We start from the raw sequence: 13,562 nt of genomic DNA, 5'->3' as shown, positions 1-13,562 counted from the left end.
GGTCGGGGCGCGGCGGCGACGAGTGGTGGTGGCGGCGGCGCGCGTGTGGGAGCAGGGGAGAGAAACAGAGAGAGAGAGGCGGGGTGGGGGGTGCGCCGTTAGATATGTTAAATCTTTGCCGTCCGCTAGCAGACGACAAAGAGGGTGGCCCGTTAAGTTTTTTTAAGCAGCTCGTCAGTGGGGCCCCTCCCTCTTTGCCGTCTGCTAGCCGATGGCAAAGAATCTTTGCCGTCAGCTAGCGGACGGCAAAGAACTGGCTGATGGCAAAGGCTTTCTTTGCCATCAGCCAGTTCTTTGCCGTCTGCTTTCGGGTAGCTGATGGCAAAGAGCTGGCAGATGGCAAAGTAGCTGATTCCAGTAGTGAAGGTTGAAGCCCAAAGAGCCCTTCAGGAGATTGAGGCGATGAAGAAAATAGCGGCGGGTAAGGCATTCCTTATGCAGAGCAAGCATGTGAAAGTAAATTACTTGTTACTTACCTGAATCCGGAGCTCTCCAGGAGCGTTTGCAGATTTGCCCCGTAGCGTGTCGGATGCCGCACAGTTTTACCAGGCCGAGGAGGGAAGCTCAACGGAGAAGTTGTTCTGGTCTCAATATACTGGGGCCGAACACCCGGTGCCCATGAGCGACCAGCTAAAGCAGCTGGTCGAGCTGCACAAGGCGGCCGAACAGGCCATGAAGGGCTTTATAGTCCGGATGTGGCCTGGCGACGCCCTTCCCAACAGCTACTTCGGCCTGGTGAGGCAACTTGTGGATGCCTGCCCACGGCTGGAAGTCATCAAGCGGCCCGTCTGCATCGAAGGTGCACGCCGGGCTTTCGCCCGTGTGAAGGTGCAATGGGCCAAGATGGATGCCGTGAAGCTGATTAAGGAAGGGCCACCGGCGGGCAAGGAGCATCGCCATCCCGAGATGTACTATGAGGGTGTCCTGAAGGGTGCCCGTCTCATAGCAGACGAGTGTACGAAAGATGTAATATTTGAGTAAACTCGCTCGTGTAATCCTGTATCTATGAAAACTTGTTCATAGGGGCTATGCAACGCTTGTTTGAATTTAAAATATTACCTTTTGTTTGGCCGTTTATCAAATTTGAGAGATGGCTAGTCATCTGCTTCTGCCCCCATGCCATGAGTGCTGGGGTGTTCGGGATAAACCTGAGCACTCTTGTTCCCATTGTTGGGTCCTTCGAGGGAGGTGCTCAGCACAACGAACCAGGCAATCGGACTATAATGCATTATCTCTCTCACTTAGCCATAGAATTCTATAATTTTAAATTTCGGTGAAGCCCCTAGTATTCGGAAGGCCGAATTCGGGGCGCGATACACGCCTTAAGCCGGACAGGGCCGACTCCTCGCTCTAAGCGGCATAAGTCTATAGGGACTCGAAAACCTCTCGAATAGCGACCAGTCTCTCGCCTTATCATGATAGTCAGTTTTAGCTTTCTCTACTGAGGTGCTTAGCCCAGCTGAACCGGGGCACAATCGCAGTAGTCCTCCCAGTGCTACCTTAGCCGATATAGCGGAACGTAAGGTACCAAAACATGGGAGCCGGGCAAACCCAACTATTGACCAAAGACATGATTCAGAGCTGATGCATATAATGCTACAAGTTCGGGGTGCCACACTTGTGAAAGTGTTCGGACTTCTCACACCGTATTGCGGGGTACTTAAGCCCCTGGTGTATTGGCCGTACCAAAGTGTACGGTTGCAAGGTGTCATTGATGAACACATATAAAAAAGGAAGAATGCGATAAAAGCCTTAATGCAATGCATTGTTTATTAAAAAAATGTGCGTTAGAGTAGAATGATACAGGTAGTGCGATAAGCAAAAAGTAGGACTATGTCCCCTCCAAGGGCAAGCTGAGGAATAATATTAAAGCAAGTATTTCACTCGTTATCGTAATCCACCTGGGAGTTCCGTGGTGTGATGTAGCTTTCTGCCTCCTTGGTTGCTGCATCATGTGTTCGGCAATCATGCTGCCGGACAGGGTTTCCAGAGATTAATGCCCTGAAAGAGAGAAAAATAACAAAGCGGGAAGCCCCTAGTGCAGTTTAAGCCGCGTCTTGGGGCGTGCCGTAGTCGTGCTCCCTCCCTACCTGTGCCCATGGTATTTTTAATGCGTAATTATGTACGCGTGGCACGAGTTTCACCGTTTGGCTTGGGCCGGGGTGGGGGCCGCATTGCTATGCGAGCTCGGAACGTGCCAGGCGGTCCTGTTGCTGATTACTCCGGGCGCACTTGAAGGTGTTCGGGTCCTTAAACGCCGAACTAGTGGATTGCCTTAAGAGGCTGCTTTGCACTTCCGCTGCGAGGGCCGCAGTGTGCTCCTCCGTTCAGAGAGAGAGCGCTCTGTGTTTCCATTAACTATAATGACCCCCTGAGGTCCTGGCATCTTGAGCTTGAGGTATGCATAATGCCGTACCGCATTGAATCTCGCTAATGCGGTTCGTCCGAGCAGTGCATGATAACCACTGCGGAACGGGACTATATCGAAGATTAACTCTTCGCTTCGGAAGTTATCCGGGGATCCTAAGACCACTTCCAGTGTGACTGAGCCTGTGCAATGGGCCTCTACACCTGGTATGACGCCTTTAAAGGTCGTTTTTGTGGGTTTGATTCTTGAGGGGTCTATACCCATTTTGCGCACCGTGTCCTGGTAAAGCAGGTTCAGGCTGCTGCCGCCATCCATAAGGACTCGAGTGAGGTGAAATCCGTCGATAATTAGTTCTAAGACCAGTGCGGCGAATCCGCCATGATGGATACTAGTGGGGTGGTCCCTGCGATCGAAGGTGATTGGACAAGAGGACCATGGGTTGAACTTTGGGGCGACTGGCTCCAATGCATATACATCCCTAAGCGCACGCTTCCGCTCCTTCTTGGGGATGTGGGTTGCATATATCATGTTTACCGTCCGCACTTGTGGGGGGAACCTCTTCTGTCCTTCGGTATTCGGCTGCCGGGGCTCCTCCTCGTCATCGCTATGTGGCTCCTTATCTTTGTTTTCGACAATTAACTTGCCAGCCTACTTGAACACCCAACAATCCCTATTGGTGTGGTTGGCTAGCTTGTCGGTGGTGCCACGTATTTGACATAAGCGATCGAGTATACGGTCCAGACTGGACAGGCCCGGAGTGCTTCTTTTGAATGGCTTTTTCCGCAGACTGGATTTAGAGTCTTTGAATCCAGCATTGACTGCCGTATCCTCTGTATTGTCACTGTTAATGCGACGCTTATGTTTGTTGCGACGTGACCTGCTACTGCCGTCCTTGGTATCCGAAGTACCATGGTTCTTTGATATGTTGTTACTACGAGCCAACCAGCTGTCTTCTCCCGCACAAAAGAGGGTCATGAGTGTCGTGAGGGCTGCCATAGATTTTGGCTTTTCCTGACCAAGGTGCCGGGCTAGCCACTCGTCACGGATGTTGTGCTTGAAAGCTGCTAGAGCCTCTGCATCCGGACAGTCGACGATTTGATTTTTCTTTGTTAGGAACCGTGTCCAAAATTTCCTGGCCGATTCCTCTGGCTGCTGAATTATATGGCTCATGTCATCGGCGTCTCGTGGTCGCACATAAGTGTCCTGAAATTTGTCGAGGAATGCGGCTTCCAGATCTTCCCAACAGCCAATGGACTCTGCTGGCAAGCTGTTGAGCCAATGTCGAGCTGGTCCTTTAAGTTTGAGTGGGAGGTATTTGATTGCGTGTAGGTCATCACTGCGGGCCATGTGGATGTGCAGGAGGAAATCCTCGATCCATACCGCAGGATCTGTCGTGCCGTCGTATGATTCTATGTTTACGGGTTTGAAACCCTCTGGGATTTGATGATCCATTACTTCATCTGTGAAGCATAAGGGGTGTGCAGCACCTCTGTACTGGGCTATATCGCGACGCAGCTCCAATGAGTCTTGTCCGCTGTGTGCGGCCCGACCGGATTTACTTTTACTGTGTCCGGCGTGACGTTTATCATCTCGCATAGTGGCGCGCCCTCGTGGTCCATAGATCGATCTTGCATGTTTTGCTTTGTCCTCCAATACGTCTCGCAGGTCTGGCGTGTTTCCCCATGACTTTTTATTTGAATGGCGTCAGGGTGCAGGCTGAGCTTTTGGCTGGAATGCCTCTCTATCGCGGCCACGAGGTGGCCGATCAGCCGCGTCATACGCTTCTTCCTCCAGTCAGGGTAGCAACCTGCATTTTGGATAACTCTTGGAGGGGCGTTCGATTTTATATTCCTCGGCCGCGAGGACTTCAGTCCATCCGTCAGCTAGCAGATCTTGATCAGCTTGAAGCTGTTGCTGCTTTTTCTTAAGGCTATTTGCCGTGGCTGTAAGCCGGCGCTTGAAGCGCTCTTGTTCGACGGGATCCTCTGGCACGACGAATTCGTCATCGTCGAGGCTTGCCTCGTCTTCGGAGGGGGCATGTAATTATCATCCTCCGCCTCTCTATCTGCCGCTCTCTTTGGAGGGCTGGCCTCTCCATCCTCCTGTCCTAGATCGTGCTGGAGGGGATTGTTGCCATCTTCGGCACTATCCAGAGTGTTATTATCTCCTGTGCCGGTATCACCACTTTTGCTTTGGCGGTACCTGGAGCGGCGCCGCTGACGTCGGCGCTTGGGTTGCTTCTTGGAGGGGTCATCCTCCGCTGTCTCGTCGCCATTGCCTTCTTTGGGTGTGTCCACCATGTATATATCATATGATGAGGTGGCTGTGCAGTGCCCTGTGGGCAGTGGTTCCTCTTCGTCTCCTGCATCGTCGTCCATACCGTTGATGTCTTCGGAGTCGAAGTCGAGCATGTTGCTTAAGTCGTCGACAGTGGCTACTAAATGGGTGGTGAGTGGGCAGCGAATTTCTTTGTCATCCGCATCCCAATCCTGCCGGACATAGTTCGGCCAGGATCCTCCTGACAAGGAGAGAGACCTTAATGAGTTCAGTATGTCGCCCAAGGGCGAGTGCTGAAAAATATCCGCGGAGGTAAACTCCATGATTTGCGCCCAATCGGATTCTCTAGGAACGGGCGCATGCGGTTCGGAGTCCATGGCCGGAGAAGGATCCGGTAGTTTGACAACACGGCTCTCATGCAGGGTAAGGTCGATGTTCGGCTCAATCGCCGCTGAGGATAAGGCCTCCGTGGCGGGGTCCATCCACCCGTCCATGGACGGCGCAACTGGCTCCGAATTGAGGGTCGGAGCGGCTGCCGGTGCGATCTCCTGAACACTGTCCGATGGTAGAGCTAAATCGTATTCCTCGTGACTGTGTGCCGCACAAGGCAGGGGCTTGAATCCCTCGAAGATTAAGTCTCCGCGGACATCGGCCATGTAGTTTAAGCTTCCAAACCTGACCTGGTGGCCAGGGGCGTAACTTCTGATCTGCTCCAGATGGACAAGCGAGTTGGCCCGCAGTGCGAAGCCGCCAAACACAAAAATCTGCCCGGGAAGAAAAGTTTCACCCTGGACTGCATCGCTAATGATGATCGAAAGAGCCATCAAGCCTGATGATGATGACACAGAGGAACTCTCAATGAAAGCACCAATGTCGGTGTCAAAACCGGCGGATCTCGGGTAGGGGGTCCCGAACTGTGCGTCTAAGGCGGATGGTAACAGGAGGCAGGGGACACGATGTTTTACCCAGGTTCGGGCCCTCCTGATGGAGGTAAAACCCTATGTCCTGCTTGATTTATTCTTGATGATATGAGTATTACAAGAGTTGATCTACCACGAGATCGGAGAGGCTAAACCCTAGAAGCTAGCCTATGGTATGATTGTTGTTGTCCTATGGACTAAAACCCTCCGGTTTATATAGACATCAGAGGGGTTAGGGTTACACAAGGTCGGTTACAAAGGGGGAGATATCCATATCCGTATTGCCTAGCTTGCCTTCCATGCCAAGTAGAGTCCCATCCGGACACGAGACGAAGTCTTCAATCTTGTATCTTCTTAGTCCAACAGTCCGGCCAAAGGATATAGTCTGGTTGTCCGGAGACCCCCTAATCCAGGACTCCCTCACCCGGTGTTTTGTTCCACTCTTGCCTCCCTAGTTTCCGTCATACCGGTGTTATGTTCCTTGATTTTGCGTTCCTTACGCGGTTGGGTTATAATGGGAACCCCTTGACAGTTCGCCTTGAATAAAACTCCTCCAGCAAGGCCCAACCTTGGTTTTACCATTTGCCACCTAGCCTTTTTCCGTTGGGTTTTGCAGACTCAAGGGTCATCTTTATTTTAAACCCCCCGGGCCAGTGCTCCTCTGAGTGTTGGTCCAACTTGTCAGCCGCCTGTGACCACCAGGGGCAACTCTGGGTTGGCCTACCGAAAGTTTGGACAATCCGATGTGCCCCGAGAACGAGATATCTGCAGCTCCTATCGGGATTTGTCGGCACATTCGGGTGGCTTTGCTGGTCTTGTTTTACCATTGTCGAAATGTCTTGTAACCGGGATTCCGAGTCTGATCGGGTCTTCCTGGGAGAAGGAATATCCATCGTTGACCGTGAGAGCTTGTGATGGGCTAAGTTGGGACACCCCTGCAGGGTTTTGAACTTTCGAAAGCCGTGCCCGCGGTTATTGGCAGATGGGAATTTGTTAATGTTCGGTTGTAGAGAACTTGACACTTAACTTATTTAAAATGCATCAACTGCGTGTGTAGTCGTGATGGTCTCTTCTCGGCGGAGTCCGGGAAGTGAACACGGTTCATGTGTTATGCTTGAATGTAAGTAGTTTCAGGATCACTTCTTGATCATTTTTAGTTCACGACCGTGCTTTGCTTCTCTTCTCGCTCTCATCTGCGTAAGGTAGCCACCATATAGGCTTAGCGCTTGCTGCAGCTCCACCTCACTACCCTTTCCTACCCATAAGCTTAAATAGTCTTGATCTCACGGGTGTGAGATTGTTGAGTCCTCGTGACTCACAGATTACTTCAAACAGTTGCAGGTGCTGATGTTAACCGTGCAGGTGATGCAACCGAGCTCAAGTGGTAGCCCGATGAAGTTCGTGTTCGTTGTGTTTTTCGTTTTCCAGTTGTTCAGTAGTGGAGCCCAGTCGGGGCGATCGGGGATCTTTTGCATTAGGGGTAGTCTTCTTTTATTTTGGTTCCGTAGTCGGACCTTGATTGTATTCTGGATGATGTAATGCTATATTTATGTATTGTGTGAAGTGGCGATTGTAAGCCAACTCTTTATCCCTCTCTTATTCAGTACATGGGATGTGTAAATATTACCCCTCTTGCGACATGCCTACAATGCGGTTATGCCTCTAAGTCGTGCTCCGACACGTGGGAGATATAGCCGCATCGTGGGTGTTACATCTTTATAATCACCCAGTTACGTTGTGACCTTTGATAGCACACAAGGTGTTCCTCCGGTATTCGGAAGTTGCATAATCTCATAGTTAGAGGAACATGTATAAGTCATGATGAACGCAATAGCAATAAAACTAAACGATCATTTATGCTAAGCTAATGGATGGGTCTTGTCCATCACATCATTCTCTCATGATGTGATCACGTTCATCAAATGACAACACATGCATATGGTCAGGAAACTTAACCATCTTTGATTAACAAGCTAGTCAAGTAGGGGCGTACTAGGGACACTCTGTTTTGTCTATGTATTCACACATGTACTAAGTTTCCGGTTAATACAATTCTAGCATGAATAATAAACATTTATCATGATACAAGGAAATATAAATAACAACTTTATTATTGCCTCTAGGGCATATTTCCTTCAGTCTCCCACTTGCACTAGAGTCAATAATCTAGTTCACATCGCCATGTGATTTAACACCAATAGTTCACATCTTTATGAGATTAGTTCACATCTCAATGTGACTAATACCCAAAGGGTTTACTAGAGTCAATAATCTAATTCACATCGCTATGTGATTAACACCCAAAGAGTGATCATGTTTTGCTTGTGAGAGAAGTTTAGTCAATGGGTCTGCCACATTCAGAGCCGTATGTATTTTGCAAATTTTCTCTATCTACAATGCTCTGCACGGAGCTACTCTAGCTAATCGCTCCCACTTTCAATATGTATCTAGATTGAGACTTAGAGTCATCTAGATCGGTGTCAAAGCTTGCATCGACGTAACTCTTTACGACGAACTCTTTGTCACCTCCATAACCGAGAAACATTTCCTTATTCCACTAAGGATAATTTTGCCGTTGTTCAATGATCCACTCCTGGATCACTTTTGTACCCTCTTGCCAAACTCATGGTGAGGTACACAATAGCTCTGGTACACATCATAGCATACTTTATGGAACCTATGACCGAGGCATAGGGAATGACTTTTTATTCTTTTTCTATTTTCTGCCATGGTCAGGTTTTGAGTCTTTACTCAACTTCACTCCTTGCAACATAGGTAAGAACTCCTTCTTTGGCTGTTCCATTTTGAACTACTTCAAAATCTTGTCAAGGTATGTACTCATTGAAAAATATATCAAGCGTCTTGATCTATCTCTATAGATCTTAATGCTCAACATGTAAGCGGCTTCTCTGAGGTCTTTCATTGAAAAATTCTTAATTAAAGTATCCTTTTATGCTATCCAGAAATTTAGTATCATTTCCGATCAACAATATGCCATCCACATATAATATCAGAAATTCTACAGAGCTCCCACTCACTTTCTTCTAAATACAGGCTTCTCCAAAAGTCTGTATAAAACTATATGCTTTGACCAACTCACCAAAGCGTATATTCCAACTCTGAGATGCTTGCACCAGTCCATAGATGGATCGCTGGAGCTTGCACACTTTGTTAGCACCTTTAGGATTGACAAAACCTTTTGGTTGCATCATATACAACTCTTCTTTAATAAATCCATTAATGAATGTAGTTTTGATATCCATTTGCCATATTTCATAAAATGTGGCAACTGATAACATGATTCGGACAGACTTTTAAGCATTGATACAAGTGAGAAAATCTCATCGTAGTCAACACCTTGAACTTGTCGAAAACCTTTTTACGACAATTCAAGCTTTGTAGATAGTAACACTACTATTAGCGTCCGTCTTCCTCTTAAAGATCCATTTATGCTGAATGACTCACCGATCATCGGGCAAGTCAATCAAAGTCCATACTTTGTTCTCATACATGGATCCCATCTTAGATTTCATGGCCTCAAGCCATTTTGTGGAATCTGGGCTCATCATCGCTTCCTCATAGTTCGTAGGTTCGTCATGGTCAAGTAACATGACCTCCAGAACAGGATTACTGTACCACTCTAGTGCGGATCTTACTCTGGTTGACCTACGATGTTCGGTAGTAACTTGATCAGAAGTTTTCATGATCATCATCATTAGCTTCCTCACTAATTGGTGTAGGAATCACTGGAACTGATTTCTGTGATGAACTACTTCCCAATAAGGGAGCAGGTACAATTACCTCATCAAGTTCTTCTTTCCTCCCACTCACTTCTTTCGAGAGAAACTCCTTCTCTAGAAATGATCCACTCTTAGCAACATAGATCTTGCCTTCGGATCTGTGATAGAAGGTGTACCCAACAGTTTCTTTTGGGTATCCTATGAAGACACACTTCTCCGATTTGGGTTTGAGCTTATCAGGTTGAAACTTTTTCACATAAGCATCGCAACCCCAAACTTTTAAGAAACAACAACTTAGGTTTCTTGCCAAACCATAGTTTATACGGTGTCATCTCAACGGATTTAGATGGTGCCCTATTTAACGTGAATGCAGTTGTCTCTAATGTATAATCCCAAAACGATAGTGGTAAATCGGTAAGAGACATCATAGATCGTACCATATCTAATAAAGTACGGTTATGATGTTCGGACACACCATTACGCTATGGTGTTCCAGGTGGCGTGAGTTGCGAAACTATTCCACTTTGTTTCAAATGAAGACCAAACTCGTAACTCAAATATTTGTTTCCGGGATCAGATCGTAGAAACTTTATTTTCTTGTTACGATGATTTTCCACTTCACTCTGAAATTCTTTGAACTTTTAAAATGTTTCAAACTTATGTTTCATCAAGTAGATATACCCATATCTGCTCAAATCATCTGTGAAGGTTAGAAAATAACGATATATGCCATGAGCCTCGACACTCATTGGACCGCACACATCAGTATGTATTATTTCCAACAAGTCTGTTGCTCGCTCCATTGTTCCGAAGAACGGAGTCTTAGTCATCTTGCCCATGAGGCATGGTTCGCAAGCATCAAGTGATTCATAATCAAGTGATTCCAAGAAGCCCATCATCATGGAGTTTCTTCATGCGCTTTACACCAATATGTCCTAAACGGCAGTGCCACAAATATGTTGCACTATCATTATCAACTTTGCATCTTTTGGCATCAATATTATGAATATGTGTATCACTACGATCAAGATTCAATAAACCATTCACCTTGGGTGTATGACCTCAGAAGGTTTTATTCATGTAAACAGAATAACAATTATTCTTTGACTTAAATGAATAACCGTATTGCAATAAACATGATCCAATCATATTATGTTCAACACAAACACCAAATAACATTTATTTTAGGTTCAACACTAATCCCGAAGGTAAAGGGAGTGTGCGATGGTGATCTTATCAACCTTGTAATCACTTCCAACTCAAATCATCACCCCGCCCTTAACTAGTCTCTGTTTATTTTGCAACTCCCGTTTCGAGTTACTACTCTTAGTAACTGAACCAGTATCAAACACTGAGGAGTTGCTATAAACACTAGTAAAGTACACATCAGTAACATGTATACCAAATATACCTTTGTTCACTTTGCCATCCTTCTTATCCGCCAAGTATCTAGGGTAGTTCCACTTCCAGTGACCATTTCCTTTGTAGTAGAAGCACTAAGTTTCAGGCTTTGGTCTAGCTTTGGGCTTCTTCATGGGAGTGGCAACTTGCTTGCCATTCTTCTTGAAGTTCCCTTTCTTTCCCTCGCCCTTTTACTTGAAACTAGTGGTCCTGTCAACCATCAACACTTGATGTTTTTCTTGATTTCTACCTTCGCAGATTTCAGCATCACGAAGAGCTCGGGAATCGTTTTTGTCATCCCTTACATTTTATAGTTCATCATGAAGTTCTAGTAACTTGGTGATAGTGACTAGAGAACTCTGCCAATCACTATCTTATCTGGAAGATTAACTCCCACTTGATTCAAGTGATTGTAGTACTCTGACATTCTGAGCACATGCTCACTGGTTGAACTATTCTTGTCGTGGTATTCTCACGGGGGGTGCAAGACGAAAGATGCCACAAGGTGGCTTCGTGTGAGGGTAAGATTGCTGCCGGAATATCCAGGGACGGGTATGCGAGTAGCACGCGCTAGTTTACCCAGGTTCAGGGCTCTTCGGAGAGATAACACCCCTACTCCTGCATGTCTGAGTATATCTGGTATATGTGGTACAGAGTGCTCCTGGAGCTGTATCTTAGCTTAGTGCCATAGGCATCTAGCTTTACATATGCGGGTTGCCGAATGAGCACAAGTGTGTGCATGGCCGAATGGGTGTGTGCTCATACGTGTGTGTGGATGGCTGGCTAGCTAGCTTGCTTGTGTGTGCGTAGTCCATCCTGGATGGATGGATGGATGCCCATATATATAGGCATGGCTAGCTTAGAGAGTAAGCTATGTAGGTATGGTAGCTAGCTAGTGGGATGGTGGGGTGTCACACTTGTCCCTGGGTCACTTCATAAATAGTGCCCAGGGACAAGGGACACTATACATGATGGCTGGGGTGATACGTGAACAGTGTCGGGTATGGCCGTTGATGAAGCTATGTACCTAGGGTAGGGGCACGGTCCTGTCCAAAAGAGCCCTACCCAAGGACATCCCTAGAAGAAGTCACCTTTCAATCGACTTGAAGGTATCCCACTCGACGGATTCAGGACACTCGACCAAGAAGCTATCACTCGACCATGAAGCCAACCACTCGACTGCCAGGAGGCTTAAAGTCACTCCGCAGGCAAACGATCGGCTATTAAGTAGTCTTTATGGTCATTATGGCACTTTATCAGGGGCGTTACCAGTAACGCCCAACCTTAAAGGTACCTTAAACCCTGCATTACTGAGGGCAGGAGAGGACCGGCCAACTCTATATAAGCCACCCCCTCCTCAGTATGAAGGGTTCGCACCCCTGTTATTCATACACACATAATCCAATCGACCGCCTCCGGGCACCGAGACGTAGGGCTGTTACTTCCTCCGAGAAGGGCCTGAACTCGTAATCCCCGTGTGTTTACAACTTCCCAATAGCTGAGATCTAGCCTCTCCATACACCCCCCTACATCACTGTCAGAGTTAGAACCACGATAGTTGGCGCCCACCTTGGGGCAGGAATCTTAGCGCCTGATTGGAGAAGTTGCGATTTTTCCGATCCCTTTGATCATGGTTTCGTGCGGAGTTTTGGTGGAGGGCCGCGAGATCCGCCTCGGCGCGCTCACGTTCATCGCCGATGACTCCGCCTGGCTTCAGGAGGCACCACTCGACATCGACGCGCTCCCCGTCCGTGGTGCGACACACTTCCGCGCATGCGTTCGTGGCGTCCTCCTGCGGCAGCCGTCGACCCAGTATCGGTCGGCCCCCGTGTCGTCTCCCCGCTCTATCTCCCACCGGCGCAAGTGCTCCGGTCGGTCGAGACTTCAGAGGTGGGTGAGGCATGCCGTGGCTCGCCAGTCGGCCGCCCCACAAGTCGCGGCAATCGAGCCCGAGGAATCCCTCTGCGGCCTGTTCGACTGGCTCCGCGGAGACCGCATCCGAGTGCGACAGCAGCGACCCAGCGGCTGAGGTTCTGGCGGTCGAACACACAGTCCTCCCAGTTTCCCTCGCGCTGATGGAGGCGCGGGTGGGGGCGACCCGTCGCATCCCCACGATGAGTATCTCCCCGAACCTCTCACGTCATTACAGCGAGAGGAGCTTCGCCACCGGAACATGGACGCACTCCACACTCCTATCGTCGGAGAGACCCCCGAGGCCCGTGCCTTGGAGGACGCGCGCTTGGCTAACTTGGCCGAGCACACTCGACTGGAGAATCTCCAGCGAGCACTCAACGAGCAAGCGCGTCAGTGGGCTCCCGAGTCTAGTTGACGTCAGCTCTTCCCGCCGACGCAGGTATACCGAACCCCAGTTTAGAATTTGGCCGCCGCGGCCCGTATAGCAGAATGGATTCAGCCCTCCCAGTCGGAGGCTGACAGGGGCTTGTTGCAGATCAGAGCGTTGCTCCGGGCGGCGGGAAACCAGAATTCCGCTGTTTCTCAATCGCGGAATAGGATCCACAGTCGATCCGTTGCAACAGATACAGTCCAGTCGGCTCACAGCCCGAGATCACCCCTGAGGCGTGAGGGGCGTGGTGATCGACATGATCAGTACAGAAGGAATGAGCAGTATGATCACCGATCCGATCGTGATGATCAACGTCGAGTGCCAACCCCTCCCCCGAGGAGTGGGTCATATGCGCCTCGACATCAAGATGACAGGCGCCCTCATAGTGTTGGGCAGAGGATTCCAGTCGACCCCAGGGACCCAGGCTTTGACGTGAGATCTATCCTCGTTCAAGGTTTGGTTGACAGGAACAGAGCTCATCGGGAAGGCTACAACAGAGATGCGCCTGCCAG

The sequence above is a fragment of the Triticum aestivum genome, chromosome 2A (genome assembly GCF_018294505.1).
Source record: "Triticum aestivum cultivar Chinese Spring chromosome 2A, IWGSC CS RefSeq v2.1, whole genome shotgun sequence".
Classification (NCBI taxonomy): Eukaryota; Viridiplantae; Streptophyta; class Magnoliopsida; order Poales; family Poaceae; genus Triticum; species Triticum aestivum.
Note: the sequence above shows the minus strand (reverse complement) of the source record.